This window comes from Dasypus novemcinctus, chromosome 12, assembly GCF_030445035.2.
Source record: "Dasypus novemcinctus isolate mDasNov1 chromosome 12, mDasNov1.1.hap2, whole genome shotgun sequence".
NCBI lineage: Eukaryota > Metazoa > Chordata > Mammalia > Cingulata > Dasypodidae > Dasypus > Dasypus novemcinctus.
This window is the reverse complement of record NC_080684.1, coordinates 13,229,278-13,254,569: the sequence shown is the minus strand read 5'-3', so window position 1 is coordinate 13,254,569 and position 25,292 is coordinate 13,229,278. Positions and strand designations below refer to the sequence as shown.

The window sequence follows — 25,292 nt, the reverse complement described above, 5'->3', positions numbered from 1 at the left end:
CTGCTCCATTTGTATTTCTGAAAATTCTCCCTTGGATTTTCTGTTTCCTCATTCTATTAAAATATATTACATACCCTCTAAATTATTCCTTTTTTTTTCTCTTGGGATATTAAATATTCTTCTTTCCTTTAAGAATCTCTCCAGTTTCTAACCTTAAAATCCATGTGTGAAGACTTTATTTTGAGACTCCTTTTTTGTACAACTATCAATTATCCATGAAAATAAGCATCAATTTATGAATGTATGACTATAAAAAATAGGAACCTTCATTTTATATTCCTTTTTTGTTTGGTTTCCTTTGGAATTTGTGTTTATTTTTAGCATTGACTATATTTAATGCAGTTACATTCGACATAGAGTTATTAGTTGCCTGTGTAAGTTTGTGTTACATTAATATTGTTATATTAAGATTAATAATATGACTAATAGTTTATTATTATTGCATACTTACTATGTGCTGAGCACTCAAGATTCATTCTGTCACTGAATTTCTTTAGTAATAAATATTTTTTTCCATTTTTATTGCTGATAAAAAGGCTTAGAGAGGTTAAACATGTTAGAGATGGGCAAGTATATTGTTTATAGCTACAAGTAATTGACTACTCAGAAGTGTCTCACATAAAGCATTTATTCCCTCACTTTTGAAGAAATCTGGCACTTGGGAGTTGAAGGTCTGGTTAACTCAGTGGCTGAGCAGTGTCATCGAAGACTCAAGCACGTTCTGTCTTTTCACTCGGCCATTCTTAGCCTCTTGACTGATTCTGTCAGGTCCCTTAGGGCCATCTGTTCATGCGCTCCTGCAAGGGAAGTAGAAAGTATATGCAGTGTGTGGCCTTAGCAACCTCTACATTTGGATTTCAGGACTGCCTCCAGGCAGAAGAGGGAAGCAGTGAATGACTGCCATGGAGGGGTATCTTTAACCATTCAAAAGGGTTTGTTACCGTACAAACATGTCACCGTACAAAAGATGTATAGAAAAGCACCTTTTGGAAGTTAAAGACAGACCATACATATAGTCAGACATAAAATCATTAGTGAACAAGGATGGAAAAATGAGGCGTCATGTTGTGTTTGGATAGGAATTGTTTAGAGGTTTTTTCCTTTCTTTCTTTCTTGAAAGTAGTTTCCCTGTAACTACTCATGGGTTTTATTTCTGCTCTTTGGGACCAAATAAAACTAGCATAATACTATCATGCCTGACCATTCAATATTTGAAGGCATCCATCCCTACTCATCTTTTCACTCCTTGAAGCTTTGTTTCCTGGGCTAAAAGTCCCTATTTCCTCTAATTATTCATATGCCATGGTTTAGAATTCCATGGCTGTGCTGGTTGCTTCATTCTGGTTCAACTATGAATTTTTAATCTCTCTCCACATGTGGAGCTTAGAAATAAATACAATATTACAGATTTTGCCTGCTCAAAATACAGCAATGTAGGCCTTTGGGTAATTTTTAAATATCCTTGGGTTGTGCAAATATGCAAGTAAAAAAACAAGGACTCTGAGCTTCTCATTGGCAGGAGAATCTACACATTCACACACATGTACAAGTATGGTAAATTAACATATGAATAATGAGGTCATTTTATAGATCCTTTGAGAAACACGAATGGTAATAGATTCATGTAAACTATAGTAGAAATGTTTATGACTTTATGTAAATATTCAAAACATATTTTACAAGCTTTTGAGTTAATACAAGCTTCAGATTTAATGGGTGACATTCCAGATGGAAAAAGGGAGGCTCATTGGTGAAAGAATTTGATAACAAATGAGTCCTTTTTTTTTTACTCTGAATGTGAGACTAACACAACAGAGAGGATCTGTACCTTCTGAGAGCAAATAGCATATAATCAAATTTATTCATAAATATGTTTCTCATCAAATTTCTACTATGGTGGATGCCTCCACTTATTTATTTATAAATTTATTTTGGGGAGTGGATGTAGCTCAATTGGTTGAGTACCTGCTTCCCATATACGAGGTCCCAGGTTTCATCTCTGGTACCTCCTATATCAAGCAAGCAGGCAAATGAAAAAAACAACATTTATTGGGGAGTAGATGTAGCTCAGTGGTTGAGCGCCTCCTTCCCATGTATGAGGACCTGGGTTCAATCCCTGTACCTCCTAAAAAAAAATTCACATAGCATAATATACCTACTTTAAAATGAAACGTTATAATGGAGATTTAGCCAAAGTGGAGCAGAGGAGTTAGTTGGAGTTTTGATGTTAGAGATTCGATGTTGGAGTTTTTATGCTGGAGTCTTGAGCTGCAGCCCTGGGAAGTAAGCACACAGAGGAGCTTGGTCATGAGAAAAGAGAAAAGGCCCTGGGAAGAGAAATAAGCCATTCAGCTAATAATCTACAGTTGGCCTTGTGGAGAGAGGCAAAGCCTAGAGAGCCTCATAGTCTACAGCTGACCTTGTGGAGAAAACAGAAGCACTGAGCCTGGAGAGAAATCAACCCTGGAAAAGAGAGGAACCCAGGAAGCCTGAGCCCTGGCAGACATCAGCAGCCATCTTGTTCCAACATGTGGCAAAAGACTTTGGTGAGGGAAGTAACTTAACACTTTATGTCCTGGTAACTCTAAGTTTCTACCCCAAATAAATACCCTTTATAAAAATCAACCAATTTCTAGTATTTTGCATCAGCACCCCTTTGGCTAACGAGTACAGTGTACCTGGGTTTAGTGCAATCCTGAATGCATGCTAAAAACATCTGGGGAATTTTAAAAATATACTGATTTTCAGGCTTTCCCCAATAGACCAATAAAATCAGAAGTGCTGCAGGGAGAGTCCCAGTCACTTTGGTATTTTTATGTTTTGTTACCAATAAATATTTTACCATCTCAGGTAAAATGCTTAGTTTGAGTGGCATAATGATGAATGAAATAACCAGTTGAAATGATATTTGGAAGTGAAATGGACACTTTCGGAAGATCAGATGGCGGATTCTCTGATGATGAACATGTTTCAGTAAAATTAATCAGGTTTCTTGGTAGGAATGTTAAGAAATCTGAGCATGGATGCTTGGTTAGACTAGAGAACTTCAGAAACTCTTCTGAATTTAGACTCTGACTCTGATACTGATGTTCAGTAAGTGTTCAATATGACTTAAAATGGTTCTACCTGAAGGGTGTAGCAGTTTGGTATTATTTATGAATTCCAAAAATAGGTTTTGGGTTATGTTTGTAAACTGGTCTGTTCCTCTGAGCATTTTAGATTATATTAGATTCAGAGGTTTCACTTTTACTTGATTAAATTATGAGTCAGTAAAATGACATGGCAAAGGAGAGAGTTGGAGTTTTGATGCTGAAGCCCAGGAAGTAAATACACAGAGAAGTAGATATGTAAGGAAAGAGGGAAGGCTGCATTAGACATGGCAGAGGCCCTAGGAAGTCAGAGAGCCTGACAGTCTACAGCAGACCTGTGGAGAGAACAAAGCAGCTGAGCCTGGAGAGAAACGAGCCCTGGGAGGTGAGACAAACCTTTTGCTAACTTAGAACTGAGACTGGAAGGAGATGGAACCACGGAGCCTTAGGAGGAAGAGGAAGACTGAACCCTTGCAGAGACCATCAGACATTTTTTTCTAACACGTGGCAATAGACTTTGGTGAGGGAAGTAACTTACACTTATGGCCTTGTGACTGTAAGCTTCTACCCCAAATAAATACTCTTTATAAAAGCCAACAGAGTTCTGGTACTTTGCATCAGTATCCTTTAGGCTGACTAATACAAAAGGTTTCAAATTTTGTCATTTTCTTGATTTTTGTACTCTATACAAATTTCTTCAAGGAAAATAGGTGTGCTATGGTGAGGAAGATGGGATTTGTGACCTAACGCTATATGTAATGAGGAGTGCTAGGGAGATGTTATGGAATAAAAAAGGCTCTAGGAATTTTATGGGAAAGACTAAGAAAAACTTACAATAATGACCTATTTAATATTTGTTTCCACAATATTCTAGGCATTCTCTTGGTTCCTTTATTCCACCTCAGGTACAATAATTCTCATTTTAAGAAATGTGGGTCTAGGGTAATAGTTGATTAATACCAATTTTTTTCTAGCTTAGTCAGATTTTGAACTTGTTTCATTGATCTGCTTTTCTACTGCACTTACTATTGTGATTGTTTTTATATTTTCAACTTTCTTTCCTCTGTACTTTTTCTTTTCTTCATTTTATTTCCTTCATCTATTTCCTTTATAAAATTTTAATTTATTTCTCAGCCCCTTCATCTTTGTAACTTGAAACCTGCAGTTATTTGCAGTTTTTGTACTGTTAAGGTTACTGTGTTGATCGCTTGTCATCTGCTGAGTCAGTACCTCTAATACATGTTACTTGCTGAATTATGTAAGCTTTTCCAGTACTTTAACTTTGATTTAAAACATACTTGAAATATATGATGCAGACTTTAGAGATTTAAATATAGTAGGTGATGAAATATTATATTTTGGAAAGTGGTGGCTGTGAATATGCATTAAAGGTGTTTGAAAAGCTTTTGCATTACTCTGAAGCTAGGCATCTTCCAGCCCAACTCTATTTTTATCATGCTGAAACAAACCACAGAGATTGATGAGTGATGTCATTTAAGAAGTACAATGGGCTGACAACTTTATGCATACAATTAACACAAATTACTAGGCAGCAGTGGTGGTTATTTTATAATACATCCCCACTTTTGCATCTGTTGCCACAAAATGCAGACAGCAGAGGCTGTGAGGGGAACATTCTGCATTCTAATGGCTGATGCTCAGTGAAGAGTTGTCTGACCTTGGGCTCTGCATTTTTTTTTTTCAATAAGTTTCAAAATAAGTTTCAAATTATTGGAGAGCTGTAATCTTCATTTACTTCTAACTGTATCACTTTCAATTCCCACATGTCTTCCCAGACACCACTGCAATTCATAAAAGATGAATAGAGATGGGAATTCTTTAGAAACTAATACATTCCATGTGCTTTGATTCCTTATTAGTGTGCCATGGCCATTGTTTAAGATCTGATGGTGAACAGAAGGATGAGAAGGCACCCATAGCTTTCATTCATTAAGACAAGATAACTTTGAATATTAAATAAAACAAAATACACTTAGAAAGCAATAAAAAAATTGACTCAGTCTTCTGAAATTTATTATATATTTTGATCTTTTTAAACACCTTCATTTTGGGTAAAGTTTGCTAATTTGAAATTTGAAACATAATGCTTTTCCAGGAAATATTGTAAAATCAACTTCTTTTTCAAAAGTTTCTTTTTTAGTGAATCTATCCAGTCTCACTGTTTAGATTCACTGACTCCTTACCCTGAAGTTATATCTCCTATCCAGGCCTCTCTCCCGACTTCAGGCTTGTATATGTAATACCCTACCCAACACCTCTATTTTCATTTAACATCTGCCAAATATTTTTTTAAAGTAGCTGCTATGTGCCAATCACTGTTTTAGCCTCTGGGGGATACATTAGAGAACAAGACAGAGAAAAATTCCATCCTCACAAGTCTACCATTTTATTGAGGAGAGATAGTGAGATAAAATAGGAAAATGGATGGGATGTTAGATGATGTTAAATGCAGTAAAGAGAAAAGGGGAATATAGAATAGGTCTGTGGGGGTAGTTTGTGATTTTAAAAGAGGAGGTCAGGGAAAGCCTTATTGAGATGGTAACATTTGAGCAAAGACCTGAAGTAGGTAAGGGAGTGTATTAGTCAGCCAAAGAGGTGCTAATACAAAATCCCAGAAATTGGTTGGTTTTTATACAGGGTATTTATTTGGGGTAGGAGATCAGTTTACAAATATAATCCAATATTTCTTTTTGGAGTTCATCAATAATACCAAACTACTACACTCCACCCTCTGAATTCCAAAAAGACATTACAATATTTTTTTTAAAAAACCTTAACTCAGTTACAACACAAGTACTAAATCATATCACAATCAATTTAAAGAAATACAGTTTGTTTTGGGGCAAAGCCCTGTCTGCTATAGACCTCTGAAATTTATAGTACAATTCATCTCCTTCCAACACACAAATGGACAAAGGAAAACATTTTCATTACAATAAGGAGAAATTGGGAGGGAAACATGAGTCGCAATTTTTCTACAGTTCAGTAGACCTGCAGGGAATCCTCTGTTTGATTTCAAAGTTTGAGAGTTATTCTTAAGAAGATAGTTTTTTCCTCCTTGGGGCTATATGGGGACCCACCCTTTCCACCGGCTTGCCCAACGGCCCTTTTCTTAGTTCCACCCTCACCAATCACCTCATCTCTGTGTCAACCGAGCTCCAGACCTCTCTCTCCAAGAGTGTTGCGGTGATTGCCACACCTTATGCAATCTCTGGGTTAGAGTGTTAACTCTCCTAGCACAGTGATGTGAAGACAACAGTCCCCCTAACCTTTGGCATACAGGCTCAACCCTTTCAGAGCAAGGAGTTGACCACCTGGCCTTCCCTAACCTTTGGGGGATAGGTCCACCCCTCTCAAACCTGTGGGGTGCTGACCTTAACTGCCCTAATCCTCAGGAATGTGCTCCACCTTTTCTGTACCCCGGGACAGCAAAACTCTCCCAGACAGGAACATCATCAGACAGGAACATCCACCCTCTTCAACTGCCGGAGCAAACTCACCCTCTCTGTACACATGGGTGGGGTTCCTCCCTTGGCCCAAGGTGATGTCCTAATTTCAGATCTCAGCTTTCATAGTTTTCCTCTTAAAACTGTTTCTCCTTCAATCTCTCCTTTCCATGTCCTTTTTATTCCAGGTTGACAGTGGTTTTATTAATACAGCTCTCTCAAAAACCTTGTTGGTTTAGCATGCAGGAAGCAGGGGTCTAAACCATAAGACAGTCAGACTTTCCACAAGTCTTTCCTAGATAACTGCATCTTCAATCTTGATTTACCAGTTTAAAGTTCAGTTATGTCCTCCAATGGGGCACTTTTATCTGGGAACTTGATTTCCAGAGACTTGGAATTTCCAGAATTGTTTCTGTTTTCTTTGTGTGTGACAGGTCAGTCCTCAGCATATCCCTCTCATCTAGTATTTTGCTATAAGCTTCAAGCAGAAGCCAAGCTGCATACCCCAGATTTACTTTGGAAATTTCTTCAGCTAAATGCCCACACTCACCATTTTCAAATTCTGCCTTGCATAAAACAACAGGAGTTAATCTTGCTAAGTTTTCTGTAACTTTAAAACATGGATCGCCTTTCCTCCAGTTTCCAATAATAGTTTCATCTTTTACATCGTAGTCATCATAAAAAGTCCCTTTAGCATCCATATTCTTATCAAGTCTCTTCAAAGCACTGTAGGTCTTTTCTTCCAAGCATCTCACAATTCCTCCAAAAAATACCCCTTACCCATTTATAGAACTTTTCCAGCATTTTGGTAATTGCAAAAGCTCTACCCCATTTCTGATACCAAATTCTATGTTAGTCAGCCAAAAGGGTGCTGATGCAAAATACTAGAAATTATTGTTTTTTATAAAGGGTATTTATTCGGGGTAGGAGCTTGCGGTTCCCAGGCCATAAAGCAGAAGTTACTTCCCTCACCAAAGTTTATTTTCACTTGTTGGAGCAAGATGGCTGCTGATGTCTGTGATGATTCAGGCTTCCTGGATTACTCTCTTCTTGGGGTTTGCTTCTCTTCCCTCTGTGTGTTTACTTCCTGGGGCTCAAGCTTAAGGCTTCAGCATCAAACTCCAACATCAAAACTCCAACATCAAAAACCCCTAACTCTGTCCTATGCCATGCCTTTTATCTGTGAGTTCCCACCCACCAAAGGTTGGGACTCAATCCCCTACTGGCACAAGAGGTTTACATAATTACTTAATCAAGTAAACCTCTGAATCCAATATAATCTAATATGCCCAGAGGAAAAGATCAGTTTACAAACATAATCCAATATTTCTTTTTGGAATTCATCAATAATATCAAACTGCTGTAGGGAGTAAGTAAGATGGACTTTTATAAGAAGAGCATTGGAAATGGAAGGAACAGCATGTGCCAAGGCCTGACTGGCTTTCTCTGGGAACAGCAAGAAGGCCAGGGAGCCTGGAATGGAATGAGGAGAAGGATCAGAGGGGTAACATGGAGCAGATTGTGGAAGGTTCTTTAAGGACTTTAGCTTTGACTTCAGGTAAGACTGAAAATCACTAAGGGTTTTGGGTAGAGGAGTGACACAATCTGACTTATGCTTTAATGGGATCATTCCTTTGGGTGCTATTCTGAGCAAGGATTGAAAAGGGAAACCAATTCGGATAGTTTGGGACCAAGGTGGTTGAGGTCATTGGTCAGCTTCTGTATATATATATGGAAGAAGAGCAGGCAGGATATACTGAGAGATTGGATGCAGGATATGAGAGAAATGGCTGCAAGGATTTTGGCCTGAGTAATTAGAAGGATGGCTCTAGCCTTTACTGAAATGGTGAATATGTTTTTGTTTAATCTGGAGGAAAAAATCTTTTAGAGTATATATTATGAAATAGCTATAAGAAGGCTTCTCATTTTTAGTCCTCAAAATGTGAGTTGTTAAATTCTTTCCTTACCATTTTAATTTAAGCTAAGTCTGAACACCATTTTTTTCCAGTAAAGAAGGCAGAATGACCTGAATATTCAAGCAGCTATAATTTCTATGTGAGTTGTACATTTTTTAATTAACTGATTTTTATTTGCCAGACACTTTATTTTATTTTTTTTGTCTTTTCATTTTTTAAAAAATTTAAAATGATACTTAGAATACATAAATGTTACAGAGAATATGTAGGGGATCTCCCTATGCCCCACTCCCCACACCTCCCACATTTTTCCATGTTAACAACATCTTTCTTTAGTGTGGTACATTCACTGCAATTGATATACACATTTTGGAACATTGCCATTAAGCATGGATTATAGTTTACATTGTAGTTTACACTCTCTCCCACTCACTACTGTAGGTTATGACAAGATATATAATGGCCTGTATCTGTCATTGTAATGTCACTCAGAGCAATTTCCAAGTCCCAAAAATGCCCCTATGTTATACCTGTTTTTCCCTCTCCATACCCTCAGAACCTCCAGTGGCCACTGCCTCCACATCAGTGATAGTTCTTCCATTGCTAGAATCACAATAAATATATAGTAGAATACCAGTAAGTCTATTTTAGTCCCAATACTGAGGGATCTGAGCTGATGATGCCCACTCTACCTTTATTGGGGGGGGGGGGGATTCAATTTCATATGGCTGATGAATGGGACTCTCTTGCATGTGCTTGCAGTTGTAAACACTCTGGGTTCCTTGCCATGATGGTTATCCACCATCTCCTCCTTGGTAGTTGTCCTGGGTAAATCCAATTACCTGGAGAGTAGGTGTTGCACCTCCATTGAGATTCAGGGACCAGCTGGTACATGGGCAGCCCAAAGATTTAAGTCTCCTGGGTGTACACCTCTACTACTAATTATAGGTTCAAATAGGAAGAAGAGCTGTGTGTAGGGAAACCACAACCAAGCCAAACTCTGTGACGCTGGGGAGCATAAATTCCAAAGTAGGGCCCCCTGGCAAGGCACCAAACTCCTAAGCATCTGCCTGACTGTGGTGTCTGGATGTCTCCAGAGCCCTCAGGAGCCCTGCTATTTGGAGTAGTAGCTACTTTGGCGGTCAAGGAGATCCTGCTGAGATACACATAAATGTTACTTCTGGGATGACCTCCTGACTCACTTTGAAGTCACTTAGCCATATAAACTGAGTTGTCTTTACCCTTTCCTCCTTTTGGTCAAGGTCATTTAAAAAAATTTTTTTATTTTCCAACTACATTGCTTGTTGGTACTTGGTAGGAATCCCTCGGTGCTGGGGAGGCTCATGTCCCACGCTGGGGGGAAGTTATTGCATTTATATGCTGCGTTTAGCTTAGAGAGAGGACCCATTTGAGCAAGAAGAAGGCTCCCAATAGGTAACTCTTAGGCACCCTACAATACTAGGCTGTTTGAATTTCAGGAGAAAAGGCTCATAAGCATAGTCATCAATATGAAGGGCCCATCAATGGACCTTCCATTGAAGGTCTTGGCCCAGTGGGTAAGTCATCCGTCTACCACATGGGAGGTTCGTGGTTCAAACCCCGGGCCTCCTTGACCCGTCTGGAGCTGGCCCACGCACAGTGCTGATGTGTGCAAGGAGTGCCCTGCCACGCAGGGGTGTCCCTGCGTAGGGGAGCCCAATGCGCAAGGAGTGCGCCCCGTAAGGAGAGCAGCCCAGCGCGAAAGAAAATGCAGCCTGCCCAAGAATGGTGCCACCCACACGGAGAGCTGACACAACAAGATGACGCAACAAAAAGAGACAAAGATTCCCGTGCCGCTGACAACAATAGAAGCAGACAAAGAAGAACATGCACATAGCAAATGGACACAGAGAGCAGACAACGGCGAGGGGGGGTGGGGTTGGGGGGGAAGGAGAGAGAAATAAATAAACCTTTAAAAAAAAATGGATCATCCTCCTTTACTAGTCATTGCCCTTGTATTTGGGGGATTGTTGCTCTTCCATTAAATATTTTTTCTTTAATATTAATATTCATGAAAGTCTTTAGTCTGTTAAGATTTCTGGAATTTCTTTGGTAAATTCACAACAATATCTAATTTGAAACAATGTTGACTCCTACCTTGACCTCCCATTATCTGTTTTGGGGCTAGGAAAGAGAAAAGTTAATTGTATTCATCCTTGGTTCTAACCCTAGTTTGAAAGCTGACTTTTAAAATATCTATTTTTCCCCTGCATGTAAAATAATACCTACCCATTGTGGAAAATCTTGAAAACATGAAGAAGTATAAAGAAGAAACTAGCAATCAACTTTATTCCTTCATCGTGCTGTTAATTTTTTTATATCTTGACTTTTTTCAGTCAGGAATGTGGATAAAATAAGGAGACCATGGCTCATTACCTAAGGTGAAGATGGCTGTTTCAGTAAAGTTTCCTACTTAGGGAAAGAGCTCAAATGGTCTTGTTTTATCTCATTTTCACCAGTATCTAAGCAGTTTATTGATTTATTACAAAAATTTTCCATGTGAAATGTGCACTAAAGTACTTTAGGAAAGGAAAGAAAAACACTTACCCTGACCCTAACATTTATTTACTTATTTAACAAAAAGACACTTGGCACTTACTACATGCCAACCACTGTTTTAAGCATGTCATAAATATTAACTTATTCAATTTATATGATCACTAGTACAACCCCTGAGTTAGGTAACTCTATAACTCCCGAGTTACACAAGAGAAATATGAGGCAAAAGAGGGGTTAAGCAATTTAGTGAGTAGGGTAACTAGGATTTAAATCCAGGCATCTGGTTTCTGAGTCTCTGCTACCACCTACTACACTATGAAGAACTCAGCTCCTTTACAGTAAGAATCCATCCAAGTTCATTTTTGTTTTGTTCAGAGTGACCCAGTAAAAATCTAATTATATTTATTCATATAACTGTAATTTGAATTTATAAAGTTGTATGCTCTTATGCACGATTAGACTTGGCTTGCAGAAGATTCTGTAATCAAGTGTTCTGTGATCAAATTAGTTTGGAAAACTGCATATTCTATTCCCTTTCTGAGATAAACAGTGTGTATTAGTATATTAAAAAGTGCAGAGAAGTCCTATAAAAAGAAATCCTTTACATTTTTTCTAACACAATTTATCAGAGATGACATCTCTTTAATATAATTAAATGTAATTCTTCAAGATCCCATAGAACTATTAATAGTATTCTGTGGAACACACTTTGGCAAATGCTACTTTATAGGATGAAGTCTAAATTCTTGAAAATAAATTACAAGGTTATATTTCCAATTTCATCTTACAAATCAATTCATTGCCTATCCTTATAAACCCTAGATTTTAACCACACCTCTTTCCTCACAATTAACTGAATGTCCTGTGTATTTTTATTCCTGTAGGTTTTCCTTAGGCTTTTCCCTCTGCATGGAATTCTCCCTTCCCAATATATCCATGCCCTATACACAAATGCACTTAGACCTTCTTCCATCTTAATTCCAATTCAATTCAAGACTCAGTTCACTTATCACCTGTAACACTCATCTGACTTACAAAGACTTAACCATCCCCTCCCTCTGGTCCATAGCATTTTATATTCACCTTTATTGTCCATATATATTTTGTTTAAATGTGTGTCTTTTTCTCTAGCTTCAGGTGATTTTTAGGCAGGGATTTTTTTTTAATTCATTTTTGTTTCTCTAGTACCTAACACATAGTAAATATTTAGCCATGATAGAGCAGCTATCTTGTAAAGCTGCTCGAGTTTTCATTTATTCATGAAGAGTCATGATACATTCACCCAAACCAAGTCACCCAAAGAGCTTTGTAGTTATCTTTTTCAGGAAGGTAGAGATTAAGCTGATGAATTTACTTACTTTTTATGGTGTTTCATCCATTTTTCTTTGTGAAATATTGTAATTTGTGAAGATAATTTAGAATAGTGTTTACTACTGAATCACAGTACTATCATATAAAAGATCACATCTAGAAATATATGGTATTTCTTAATAGAATATAATAAATTTCTTGAGTTTAAACAAATGCAATCAATGTTCAGGATGATTTGGAACAATTTTATAAAATCTGTGTATTCCTCAGTTGACTTGTAATAGAATACTCAGGGGAAAACTAATAGCATGTTAAATGGCCCAGGTATTTTCTTCCTTATGACTTCCTTCCACCCCCACATTTGGAAAAAGTACTTTATTTTTAAAGGTAACTAATAATCCACTTTTTAACCTTACTTAATAGAACTTTATATTGATTTCATAATTGTTCTCTTTTCTTATGTGCTCTGTGAATAGATATTTTTTAAGGACAAAAACTTTTAAAGTAAGTCTAAATAAAAAAATTGTTTACTGACTCTTCTTTCGGAGAAAGCTGAAATACATTAGTCTCTTTGGTTCTTTTCTGAAGGAATCCTCCTACAGAATGAAAAGGCATGATCCAGCCTTAAACATGTCATGATGATTTACCCACTACTCCATAGATTCCGTTTTAATCTTGATATTGAGATAGCTTTCAATTTTTTGTCTTTCTGAGTGTCATCATTAATCCACTGTAAAAGGCAAAAGGTGGTTCCTTTTTCTTCTGACGAATGCCTTATTTTAGTAGCATAAACATTCATCATTTATGCTACTCATTAAATTTAATTTCCTTGTTGAAAATAACTTCATTTGTTGAATATTTTTATTTCTTGCTCACTATCACTCCTCCAACACTATTCCTGTCATAATTGGTAAAGACTTTAATATCCCATGGATGGTCCTTCCATGACTGTAGACATCTAATTCCTTCACCTCCTTCAGTGATCTTGTCCTCCATCCTTTCTTGGATATGCACTTCTATGGCCATCCAAGACAATCATAACTGATAACTGCAATCTTATTACCATAATCTCAATTCCAAGCATCCTGTCTGACTACAATTTCTTTTCTTTCCCATTCATCCTCTAATCCTGACTCAACAATCTTTTGACACCCACTTACCTGGTGTCCTCATTTCTCTTGTCTATCACCTTTCCTTCCCATCTTAAAGTTTGTAATTGATCACTGTAATCGTTCCCTTCTACATACCCTCTATTCCTTGGCTAAATCATAATACTGGTTAAATCTCTCTCCTTCTCTTCCTTATCTATCCTCCTTGGCTTCCCAGGCTGATTGGTCTCACTTCAAATTCTTGGTCACTACACTCAAGAAGATTTTTAATGCTACCTAGAAATCCTATTCCCATATGCCACTCATACTTCTATCTCCTAGATGTCTACTGAATACCTTTCTCCCTCTTCCCAGGCTTCCAACCTTTCTACTGCTTTTCTAATTCTCACCAGTTGATCTTGCTTCCTATTTCACTGGGAAAGTAGAAACAACCAGAAGAGGGAAGCGGACTTGGCCCAATGTATAGGGCATCTGCCTACCACATGGGAGGTCTGCGGTTCAAACTCCAGGCCTCCTTGACCCGTTGGAGTTGGCCCATGCGCAGTGGTGATGCACATAAGGAGTGCCCTGCCACACAGGGGTGTCCCCCGCGTAGGAGATCCTCCTTGCACCCCGTAAGGAGAGCTGCCCAGCACGAAAGAAAGTTCAGCCTACCCAGGGATGGTGCTGCACACATGGAGAGCTGACACAACAAGATGATGCAACAAAGGAAAACACAGATTCCCGGTGCCGCTGATAAGGATAGAAGCAGTCACAGAAGAACGCACAATGGGTGGACACAGAGAGCAGACAACTGGGGAGGGGGGAGTGGAAGGGGAGAGAAAAAAAATCTTAAAAAAAAAAAAAAGGAAACAATCAGAAGAGAATGTCCTTAAGCTTGTACCACCATATCTATACATCTTCTGCCTTTGTGTGACTAAGCTCTTTTACTATGGATGAAGAACTGCCCAGATTCCTAATAAATGCCAGTGCTGTACCTATGTACTAACCCTATTTCTCAAATGCACTCAAGAACATCCCTCTAATGATTCACCCTCCTTTCTCCTCTTCTACCTCTCTAAATTCTCCTCTCTAATGGTTCTTTCCCACCACCATATATGCATGATATTGTACTTCCTATATTAAAACAAAAATAAAAACAGCCTCCTTTGAGCATACTATGCCTTCTCCCCAGCTACCACTGCTTTTCTTTTCTTCCCTTCTTAGCAAAATTATTCTGAAGACTTATCTATCTTCACTGTCTCTAATTTCACTGTTCTCATTTTCTCTTAAACATTGCAAATGGACTTCTGCCTCCATCATTCAACTGAAGTAGCTCTGGTCAAGCTTGGTAATGACCTCCACATTGCTAAATCCAACGGTTAAATATCAATTCTCATTTTACTTGACCTACAAACTGCACTTGATGCTTAGATGACACAGCCCTTCTTTTGGTTTTGCTCTTAATTCACTGGTTTATGCTGCTTAGTCCTTTGATAGTTTTTTCTTTTCTCCTAAAGCTCTTAGCATTGGGGTGGCCCAGAATGCTTATTCTTCTCTTTTTTGTCTATTTTCATAGCCTTTGTGAGCTCATGTAATCTTATGGGCTTGGAATGCCATCTACATACTGATCACTCTAAGCTTTATATTTCCTCAGTGTACCTCTTCTCTGAATCTCCATAATGTATCTCCAGCTGCCAGCTCAGTATCTCCATTTGGACACCTGACGGTCACCTCAGTGTTAATGTGTCCCACCCAGACTGATTTGATTGTTGCTTTTCTTTCGAACCTGCTCTTCCTCTAGTTTTTTTCCCCACCTCAGGAAATGTGAGTTTTATTCTTCTAGTTATTTGGGCAAAAAACCTTGGAATCCTCCTTGATTCCTCTCTTTTTCTTTTACTCCAGTCTATTCTGTCAGTAAATTCTATCTGTTCTGAATACAGTAGATATGCAGAGTTTCATATCGTCATCATTTGAGCCATCATCATTCTCACCATCATCATTCTCACCTTGATTATTGCAATGGTCTCTTAATTGCTCTATTCTTTCTCCTTTAGTCTATCCTCAACAAAAGAAGCAGAATTAAGCATTTAAAAGATGTCATATAATAACACTGAAAGGTATATAATCTAATACTCTTTAAAATCCTCCAGTTACTTTCCATTTGACATAAAGAAAAAGTCAAAGTTCTTACAAGGACTTACAAGGCTCGTGTGACTTGGCATCCTGTTACATCTTTGACTTAACTCCTCTGAATCTCCCCCTACCTCCAGTCATGCAACTGCTTCTTCTGACACACTGACTTCCTTGCTCTTCCTCAGATATGCCTAGAATGTTCCTTGTGGGGTCTTTCCTGACCATTCTATTTAAAATTCTAACCTCTCTGTAGACCTTCTATTTACCATTCCTATTTTATTATTTCTGTAGCATTTATTGCCATGTACCATACTGTGTAGTTAATTAAGTATAGTTGATTTGGTTTATTGTTTATATCTCCTTACCAGAAGTAAGTCACTTAAGAGGGTAGCAATTTTTGCCATTTTTTTTTTTTTACTGTTGTATCACCAGTGCTTAGGATAGTGTCTGGTGCATGGTAGGCCTTTACTATACATTTATTAAATGGTTATGTGAATGATGATCACATCAAGGGGATATTTATATGTGATGATTGGACCAAAGGGATCACTCTGGGGCTATAAGAACTGGTCACGGGAAGTGGACTTGACCCAATGGATAGGGTGCCCACCTACCACATGGGAGGTCTGCAGTTCAAACCCCGGGCCTCCTTGACCCGTGTGGAGCTGGCCCATGCGCAGTGCTGATGGATGCAAGGAGTGCCATGCCACGCAGGGTGTCCCCCACGTAGGGGAGCCCCACACGCAAGGAGTGCACCCCGTAAGGAGTGCAGAGAAAGAAAGTGCAACCTGCCCAGGAATGGCTCCGCACACAAGGAGAGTTGGCACAACAAGATGACACAACAAAAGGAAACACAGAGTCCCGGTGCCGCTGATAAGGATAGAAGCCGTCACAGAAGAATACACAGCAAATGAACACAGAGAGCAGACAACTGGGGGGAGGGGAAGGGGAGAAGAAATAAACAAAAAATAAATCTTTAAAAAAAAGAGCTGGTCACATGGTGTATGATCAATCTGTGGGTTGCAGCTATTCTGATAATCAGATAAATGTATGAAATAATTAATTTATCTTATAAAAGTGATTAGAACGAGATGCTAAGTTTTCCTTCATGCTCAGATGACCAGATATTAAAGCAGAAATTTGTATCTATTGACTCCTTACCCATTTTATGATCCCTATATTTTGGCTTGATCATTTTTGCTTCAGTAAAAACTGACTTTAAGAATCTTTACTACTGAAAGCAAGCATATCTTAGAAAAGAAACATATTTGGAAATTAGAGTTAGATAAATTTTATAAACAGTTAGGAGGACTTACATGCTTAGAACAATAAAAAGTATCAAGAGAAAAAAATTTAAGTACAAAAAGCACCACATTAAAAATAAAATTATCAAGAAACAAAGATGACATTAAAAGAGATCATGAGAAGATGCCAGTTTACAAATAGAAATACAATAAAAGACATAATAAAGATTATCCTGGGAAATACATAAGATTAAACTCATATGAAAGTATAAGGAAAAAGTCTATATTATCAAAACTCTTAAAAATTAGAAACTTTTTTAAGCTCATAAAGCTGGAGAAAATTTGTTCCAGTCATTTAATGTCCAGGGTCCTTGTGTCTCATCTCCAAACTCTGACTCTCAGCTGCCAGTGCCCACTGGAGGTATCAACATGGAATAACCAAGCCCCTAGTGAGCAACCAGGCCACCTTGTTTCAATTTGTTATGATTAGTGCTTCTATTCCTTTTCCCTTATTTTTTAGTATACTAGAAATTTGATTATATTTATAACATCATGCTTCAAGGAAGTTAGAATGTAAATTGTATAACCCATCTCATTTTTAAAATATGTAAACTGTTGGGAGTCTCTTTTAGTCAGGATGTGCTATCTGCTATGACAAACAATCCCAAATCTCAGAGCTTTTGTTTCTAGCTCATGTCATGATGCAATGTGGGTTGTTGGGAGGCAGTCATTCTCATGGTCATTCAGGTAGCTAGTCTCCTTCCACAGTGTGACATTGTGTGTGTGTGGGTGTGATGTGGCCAGCATTAAGGAAAGAGTGAGAATAAGGTGTGTTAAGTCGCCAGACCTGGGAGTGTCAAATATCATGTCTATCCATATTCTATTAGCCGCAACTTAGTCAAGGGCTCCACTTAACTATACAAGGGAGGCTGGGAAATGTATTCTTGCTGCGTCTCCATAATAAAAGAAAATGGGGTTTGTTGAACACATAGTATTGTTTCTGTCACAGTGATATATCTTCCCCATTTTTTATATTTGAGATTATTAATGCAATGAAACAAAACATGGGTTTTCTAAAATAACCCCTGTTCTTTTAATTTGCTATCTTTATAAGCTAGTGATCCAAAGAGCCCTAGACATTTGATAGATTTGTTTTGAATGCTCCTGACCATACATATTCATTTGCCCAGATTTTGAAGATGGTAAGTTTTGACACTGGAAAACACTCCTCCTTTCTGTGTCTTATTCCCTGAGGGTGAATCTTCATTAGTTTTCTATTGTCTCTGAGAATGTTATGATCAATTCCTGCATTGTGTTCTGTGATCTGGCAACCCTTGACAGATATTTCTACCAACCTCAGTAGGTGCTTATTACTCACAGTCATCTTGTCAAATTTGAGTGGGTATACAGCTTCTTTTAGACATTTCAATTTCTTTGGCACTGTATAGATGGGTCTTTGCATGAAATCATGTCAATAATATATTTAGTATTTATTTGCATGAAAGAGTACACAAACATTAAGCAATTCTCCTCTGACTGATCACGCCTGTGCTTAAAAACCTTCACTGGTTTCCTCTTGTCTTCAAAATAATGTCCTGAATCACCATGACTTTCAAAGTTGTGGGCTATACTTACGTGTTCATCCTTATTTCTTTCTTGCCCACCTTGTGATTCTACCTAGCCTTTCATGGCCATCTATCTGAAATGTCCCTCATTCCCTTCTCTGCCTTTTAAAAATCAACTTATTTACTTCAAAACCCAAATCAAACCCTACTTGCTCTGCGAAATTTCCCTGGTCCCCCAGTTATTCTCTCTTCCTCTTCCTCCACGCTTCTGTAACACTTTGAGTCATATCTCTGTTATAGAACAAGTTACCTATTATTTTTCACTATAATTTTCAAGTGTGTGCATATATATCTCCATTAGATTACACTTTCCTTAAGCACATATGCTTTCAGAAATATGCATCATAGTAGCTTCCACAGCTCTTTTATATACCTTGACCATAAACAATTCCTTTAAGAAATATTAGTTGATTTTGAGTAAAATAAAAACTGTTACTTTCTTTCATTTATTAACAAAGAACAATTAACTAAGAGTGGAGATGTTAGAAATCTCCTGCCAGTTTATTTAAGGAAGCCAAGCCAAGAAAGCTAACCTCAGCTGGATATCTAGACTAAGATGTACATTTTCTTTTTTTTTTTTTTTTAAATCTTGCTGTGTATTTCATATTAGCTTATGCTAGCATATATATTTAGCAACCATCAAGAATTGCTTAGTTGGATGATTTTTGTGAAGTGGCACAACTTTTAGCCTTTGAAAAATGTCTCCTTGCTTTATGATTTAGCCAAACTAAGACCTGTCCTGATAGCCTCTCTTCCTGTCTTAGTGAATGATCATCTCTTTTACCTACTTTGACCCAAATGGAAATCTCTGACTCTTTTGCCTTATTCTTTCTTCATAGCATACTAAATGCTTTATTTTCCCTAGCCTAGTCAGGCTATCACATTTTATAAAACCAAAGATAGCGAAGTATTTTATATAATTATGTATATAATTATGGCTTTTTTTAAAAAAAAGATTTATTTATTTTATTTATTATCTCCCCTTGCCGCACCCCCCCCCCCCCCGTGGGGGTCTGCTCTCTGTCTATTTACTGCATCTTCTTTGTCCGCTTCTGTTGTTGTCAGAGGCACGGGAATCTGTGTTTCTTTTTGTTGCATCCATCATCTTGTTGTGTCTGCTCTCCATGTGTGCGGCGCCATTCCTGGGCAGGCTGCACTTTCTTTCGCGCTGGGCAGCTCTCTTTACGGGGCACACTCCTTGCGCATGGGGCTCCCCTATGCGGGGGACACCCTTGTGTGGCACGGCACTCCTTGCACGCATCAGCACTGCACATGGGCCAGCTCCACACGGGTCAAGGAGGCCCGGGGTTTGAACCGCGGACCTCCCATGAGGTAGGCGGACGCCCTAACCACTGGGCCAAGTCTGTTTCCCAATTATGGTTTATTAATTGTTTAAATGCTACTCACCAGTGTAGACATGTCAGGTGATGATGTAACTTGGATATTGTCCATGTATTTTCCTAAAATGTTAAACAATTCCTTTAAGGATGTGAGTCCCAAGGTGGAAAGATATGCCGCTGGTATGGAGGTAGGGTGTGGTGTTAGGTCAAATTAGGGATGAAAGGTGATATATAAATATGATGTAAACTACAGAAGAGATAATTCAACAAAAATCTCATTGGCTTTTGTGGATACAAACTGGAATCCCTTTAGGGTGTATTTTTATCATTGGGAACAGAGTTCATGTACCATGGCTTTAAGCCTTCTAATTCAAGTTCATGGTAGGGTCTCAAATGCATAGCAGATGTTTGCTCCACGTGTTTGTAATGGAGATTTAGATTAAATTGTGATTTTACATTTATCTGCAAAAATGCATTTTTAATTTAATCATCAGTATGAATTCTAAGCTATAATGAAACTAGATGTAGCGAATGAAAAACTGATTTTAAGAAAGGTTAAGATAAATAAGGTTTTGGATCCAAATTGGGGTTTCCTTTTTACACTTCAGCTATTCCATTTTGTTCCTTTCAACTGAGCTCATGGCTCAGTTTTGTTGTGATTTTACCATATCACCCTCTGATCAGAGTTGACTCTCACCCACCCTGGGAAACTAATGCTCTTCTATCACTTCAGCCAGAACCCATCCTGCTTGTGCTCTCTAAGTGCCCAGGAGAAAAGCTGCAGGAGAAAACTTCCTTTTTCCATAAAACTTTCCTTTTCTCCTGGCAAACTCCAACCAATCAGATAAGGGTACAAATATTACCTTTTCTCCCACCTTCCCATGTAGTCAGTGTGCATTAGATCTTTCAGTGCCCCTCTCTGTTATTTAACTCTTTTATATCTGTCATCACAGCTCCTAACCTGGGTCATCACCAGAATTTATTATGTAAGGGGTCGAAAACTTTTCCTTCTCTATTGATCCTCCTCAAGATGACTTTGAGTTATAGAAACATAGCAGGTAGTATCCAATAGTCACTGAAAATTCAGTATGCAGTACAGTTTATACTACATCATATCATAATCTGTTTCAGAAACCAGAATGTAATTGAGGTTTAATGCTTTTTTTCAAAAATCTAAACTTTTTGAACAAAAATGAACATAAACACGTATTTTACTTATATGCACTAAATAATTTCAAACAAATAGAGCTTATAAATTATGATATATTAATTTTCATCAGATTACCAATTTTAAAAATCACATTTCTCACTGAAGACCTTAGATGTCAAATTTTGGAGTGCTTCAGTGATGGCAGTAATGCAGATATTGACCTTAGTCAATCAAGTTCACATAGATATATTGCATGAGATATATTTATGAAACCATGTCATAAATTCAAGACAAAATATTAGCAAAGTAAAATTAACAAATTAAGAAATCAGTAACTTCCTTATTGCAAATGATGTTGAAAAATCATTTACCTATCTGGTAAGCTTTAGAAGATACTTTACTGCAGAAGGCTTAGGTATTTTTGTTGTTGTTGTTAATACTGATTAAAGACAAAACTCTAAATTTGAAGACTGAGAAATATGAAAAGACATTCTAAGCCATAGAATGTTTTTTCATCTCCAATAGCATTTGGGAACCCACCTCAGGAAAAGCCTGACAAATCATGAGTCCATTCTCTGAATTAGGAACTGAAAGGGATCTCTATGCAGAGTCTGGCATGTCACATACCTTTCTTTCTGCCTTTATTCTATTCTATGTAAATTTTTAGTCTTGTTTTCACCATTCTGTATCCTAAATATTTGCTTATTAGCTTAGTCCTAGATGTTCATTTTCATAGAACTTAGCACACCACCTTCTATATGATTGTTGAAAACAATGGGGGAAGTGGTGGTCCAAGCAATTGAGCTCCCACCTACCACACAGGAGGTCCTGGGTTCAGTTCCTGGTGCCTACTAAAAAAAAGGAAGACGAGCACACAATGAACCAACACAGCAAATGCAAACAATGCAGAGGTGGGGAAAAATAAATAAAAATCTAAAAGAAAAAAGAAAGAAAACAACAAATAAGCAAAAGAACAAAGACATTCAAGTAAAGAGAAAACAAAAAACAAAAAAAAATAAAATAAAATTCCACAGAATACTAAAGTGGTTTTTGAAATAACTCAAACTGATATTTTGTGCCTCCTTTTCTTATCTGTGCTTTCTCCCATGTCTCTGTCCTTGCTTACTTCACCTTTAAGGGTTCCCGTTACTGCCATCTGGCCTAATTTCCTCCTCCCCAATCCCCATGCCACACACACACTTTTTTTTCCCTTTTCTCCCCTTATCCTCCACTTGTAAATACTTAATGGCCATTATAAGTACTTAAGATTAAGATTAGACATGCATCTTATTCATTCATTATATCAGCAAACATATTGAAATCTACACTGGATCATGGGTCAGGCACTAAACTAAATGGTGAACAAGAATTCCTCCCTTAGCACACTAATAAAGGATGTTGTTAATGTGGGAAAGTGTGGAAGGAAGAGGGTCAGGGGCATATGGGAATTCCTTATATTTTTAATGTAACATTTATGTAACCTAAAGCTTCCTTAAAAAATTATATATAAAAAAGAAAGATATGACTAGATAGAAGGAAGATAGACAAGGAAACAATCTCGCAAAACGTTGTGATATGGGTTACAATAGAGGCAACTACTGAGTGCTATGGATTTGAAGAATATGGTAAAGAGGTGGGAATATCCAACTCAGCCTTTGTGTGCGTTTGTGTAGGGGTGGTGTGGTAAGTTGAATTATGTATCCCCAAAACACACATATTCTTGGTCTTAAGGTGCATTCCTGTGGGTGTGAACCTTTTGAAAATGGGATCTCTTTAAGAAGTTTAGTTAAGAGGTGACCCAACTGAATGAAGGTGGGCCTTAATCAAATTACTGCAGTCCTTTATAAGCCAAAAATTAAGAAATAGTAAGAGAAAAAGCCATGGAGAGGACCTGGAAGCCAGAAGTCAGTGGGAATGTAGAAGAGAAAGGAGAGGACATCACCATGTAATGGGAAAGTCAAGGAACCCAAGGATTGCCAGCCCACCAGAACACTTCCAATTTTTCAAGCCATGAGCCAATTAGGTCCTGTTGCTTAAGCCAACCCATTATGTGTTATTTGTTGTAGCAGCCTGGAAAATAGGAGATGATAATGACATGAATCTTGAAGGCTGAATGGTTCACCAGGCAGGGTGTAGGATGAGAGCAGGGGTGCAGTATGAGATGGAATCATAATACAGCATACTACAGAAAAGTTAGCTGCTTTCCATACACTTACTTCACCCTTAAGGGTTCCCATTACTGCCATCTGGCCTAATTTCCTCCTCCCCCGACCCCCATGCCACACACACTCTTTTTTTTCTCTTTTCTTCCCTTATCCTCCACTTGTAAATACCTATGGCCATTGTAAGTACTTAAGATTAAGAATACAATTAGACACATATCCTATTCATTCATTATATCAGCAAATATTTGAAATCTACACTGGATCATGAATCAGGCACTTAGTTTCCTCCTTCATTTGCTTCTGCCCTTCCTCCCATCCCATCATACCCTATTTCCCCTTTATTCCTTTTCTTTTTCTGTCTCTAGAAGGCTCATGGCCAAATTGTTCCTAGAAGGAGGCTGGTTGTATTCTCAAAGGGAGTGGTCATTTTTCACTTTTGCTACTTGATGCATCTGAAAATGTTATTTGGTGTTTTACCCTAAAGATGTGAGACATTTTTTATGGCTGTATTCATAAACTACTATGGAAAAAATTAGTTCAGTGAGTATTTAGTAAACACCTGCATTGTACCTGACACTGGAGATTTCATATAAAAGAAAGTAGACATAAGCAGTCTCTGTCCTTATGGTGATTACATCCTAGAAGAGAACACAGATATTAAACAAATTGTTTTTTAAGTATTAAAAAATCTAATAGGAGAGCAAAGAACATGCTGGAAGAGAACATGCTATATTTGTATGTGACCAGAGTATAGACAGTGAGGGAGACAGTGGTATGAGATGAGGTGGGAGAGGTAAACAAGGATTGGCTTATGTAAGATCTTGGAGACCGAGACTACTCAAAGTGTGTTGCCAGTCTGCAAACTGTAATGGTCCACATGAGTTAATGAGCAAGTGTTTAGAAACTTTTCAAGCATTTTGACCTTACCACCACAACATGTAAGCATGTGATCAATATCAGCTAATGTGACTTGCTATTTCAGTTTTATGTAGAAGTATCCTCTAACGGTGCAACTACAATTAGAGGGTAATATTCTCAAATAAATACACAAATTATGAAGCTTGTTTCAGTGTAATTTGACACACTTCTTCATCAACAATGTCTTGTTAAGAAAAAATGTCAGTTGAACTAACCAGTGTGCTTGGTGACAGTAAAAAGTATCAGTTAAGTAAAGGGTAATTTGTTAAAGTCTACCTTATTCTTTTTTTTATGTGTAGATATGAAAGTTGATCATAAGAAACTGTTTTAGCATGTTTAATTATGATGATTGTAGAGGGAGAAAAATCTGTTTAGAACATTTTAACCACAAAATAATCAGACTTTCTGCAACATACAAAATCAGTTTTATCCCAACATTTTAAAGTTGTGAATTAGGGAGCATAGATTTGTTTACATATCTGGCATCTTTGATGTTTTCAGTGATCTCAATAGCTCCCTGTAAAAATGAATACAACGTATTTTTCAATACTAGATAAAAACCAAAGGGTATGATTGAGATTTGGAAGCTTGGAAGAATGGTTTCTATAGATTGTTGTGATATATTCTATAATTTAACAAAAGTTATCAATCAGATGAATGATGATCTTAGATTTGTCCATCTATGAGAAGTTATCACTGAATGCCTTACAAATTTGATAGAGGGTTTAGAATTTAGTTTTTATCAAAAGAAGATCCACGCATGAGAAAATAGTGACTCCAACATCCCTTTCAAGTTTTAAAGGTAATATAAATTTAACCATAACTTTACATGAAGAATTTTTGTAATTGCTTACTGATAAAAAAATTAAAGACAAATTTAAGGATTAAAGTGTTATATTTATAGCATCACTTGCCTCAGTTTGAATAAAAATTAAAAACAAATATCCTGAGTTTACTGAATTTCCTTTCTTCTGTTCCTAATTTACCCCTGTGAGACTGGTTTCTCTATATGAGTGTTAATAAAACAAAACATAGATGTATGTTTTTCCCTGAGAGTAGCATGCTATCAGTCCAACCTAGGTAAATTAACAAGCAAAGAGCAAGCTCAACTATTGATATACACTATATGCATTCAAAGTGCATTTAAAGACATCTAACAGGGAATTGCTATTTGCTTCATAACTTTGTTTTTTTAATGTTGGCAGAATGACAGAAGTTATGGGCATAATAAGCAAGTCTCCATTTTAATCTCCTATATGCACACTTTCAATGAACAATATATACAGTTTCCGTAAATTTTTTCCT

The 25,292-nt window shown here is 37.5% G+C and overlaps 1 protein-coding gene and 1 long non-coding RNA gene across 3 annotated transcripts in view; one reads left to right on the top strand and one right to left on the bottom strand.

Moving 5' to 3' along the window:
* Positions 1-25,292, top strand: part of NELL2 (neural EGFL like 2) — a 526,313-nt gene that overhangs the window by 20,109 nt on the left and 480,912 nt on the right. The gene's annotated exons all lie outside the window — the stretch shown is intronic.
* LOC131280557 (uncharacterized) lies at positions 611-23,716 on the bottom strand. Its single transcript, XR_009188173.1, has 3 exons — positions 23,640-23,716; positions 2,160-2,276; positions 611-797 (listed from the first exon to the last, which is right to left on the bottom strand). It is a non-coding gene; the product is annotated as an uncharacterized lncRNA (long non-coding RNA).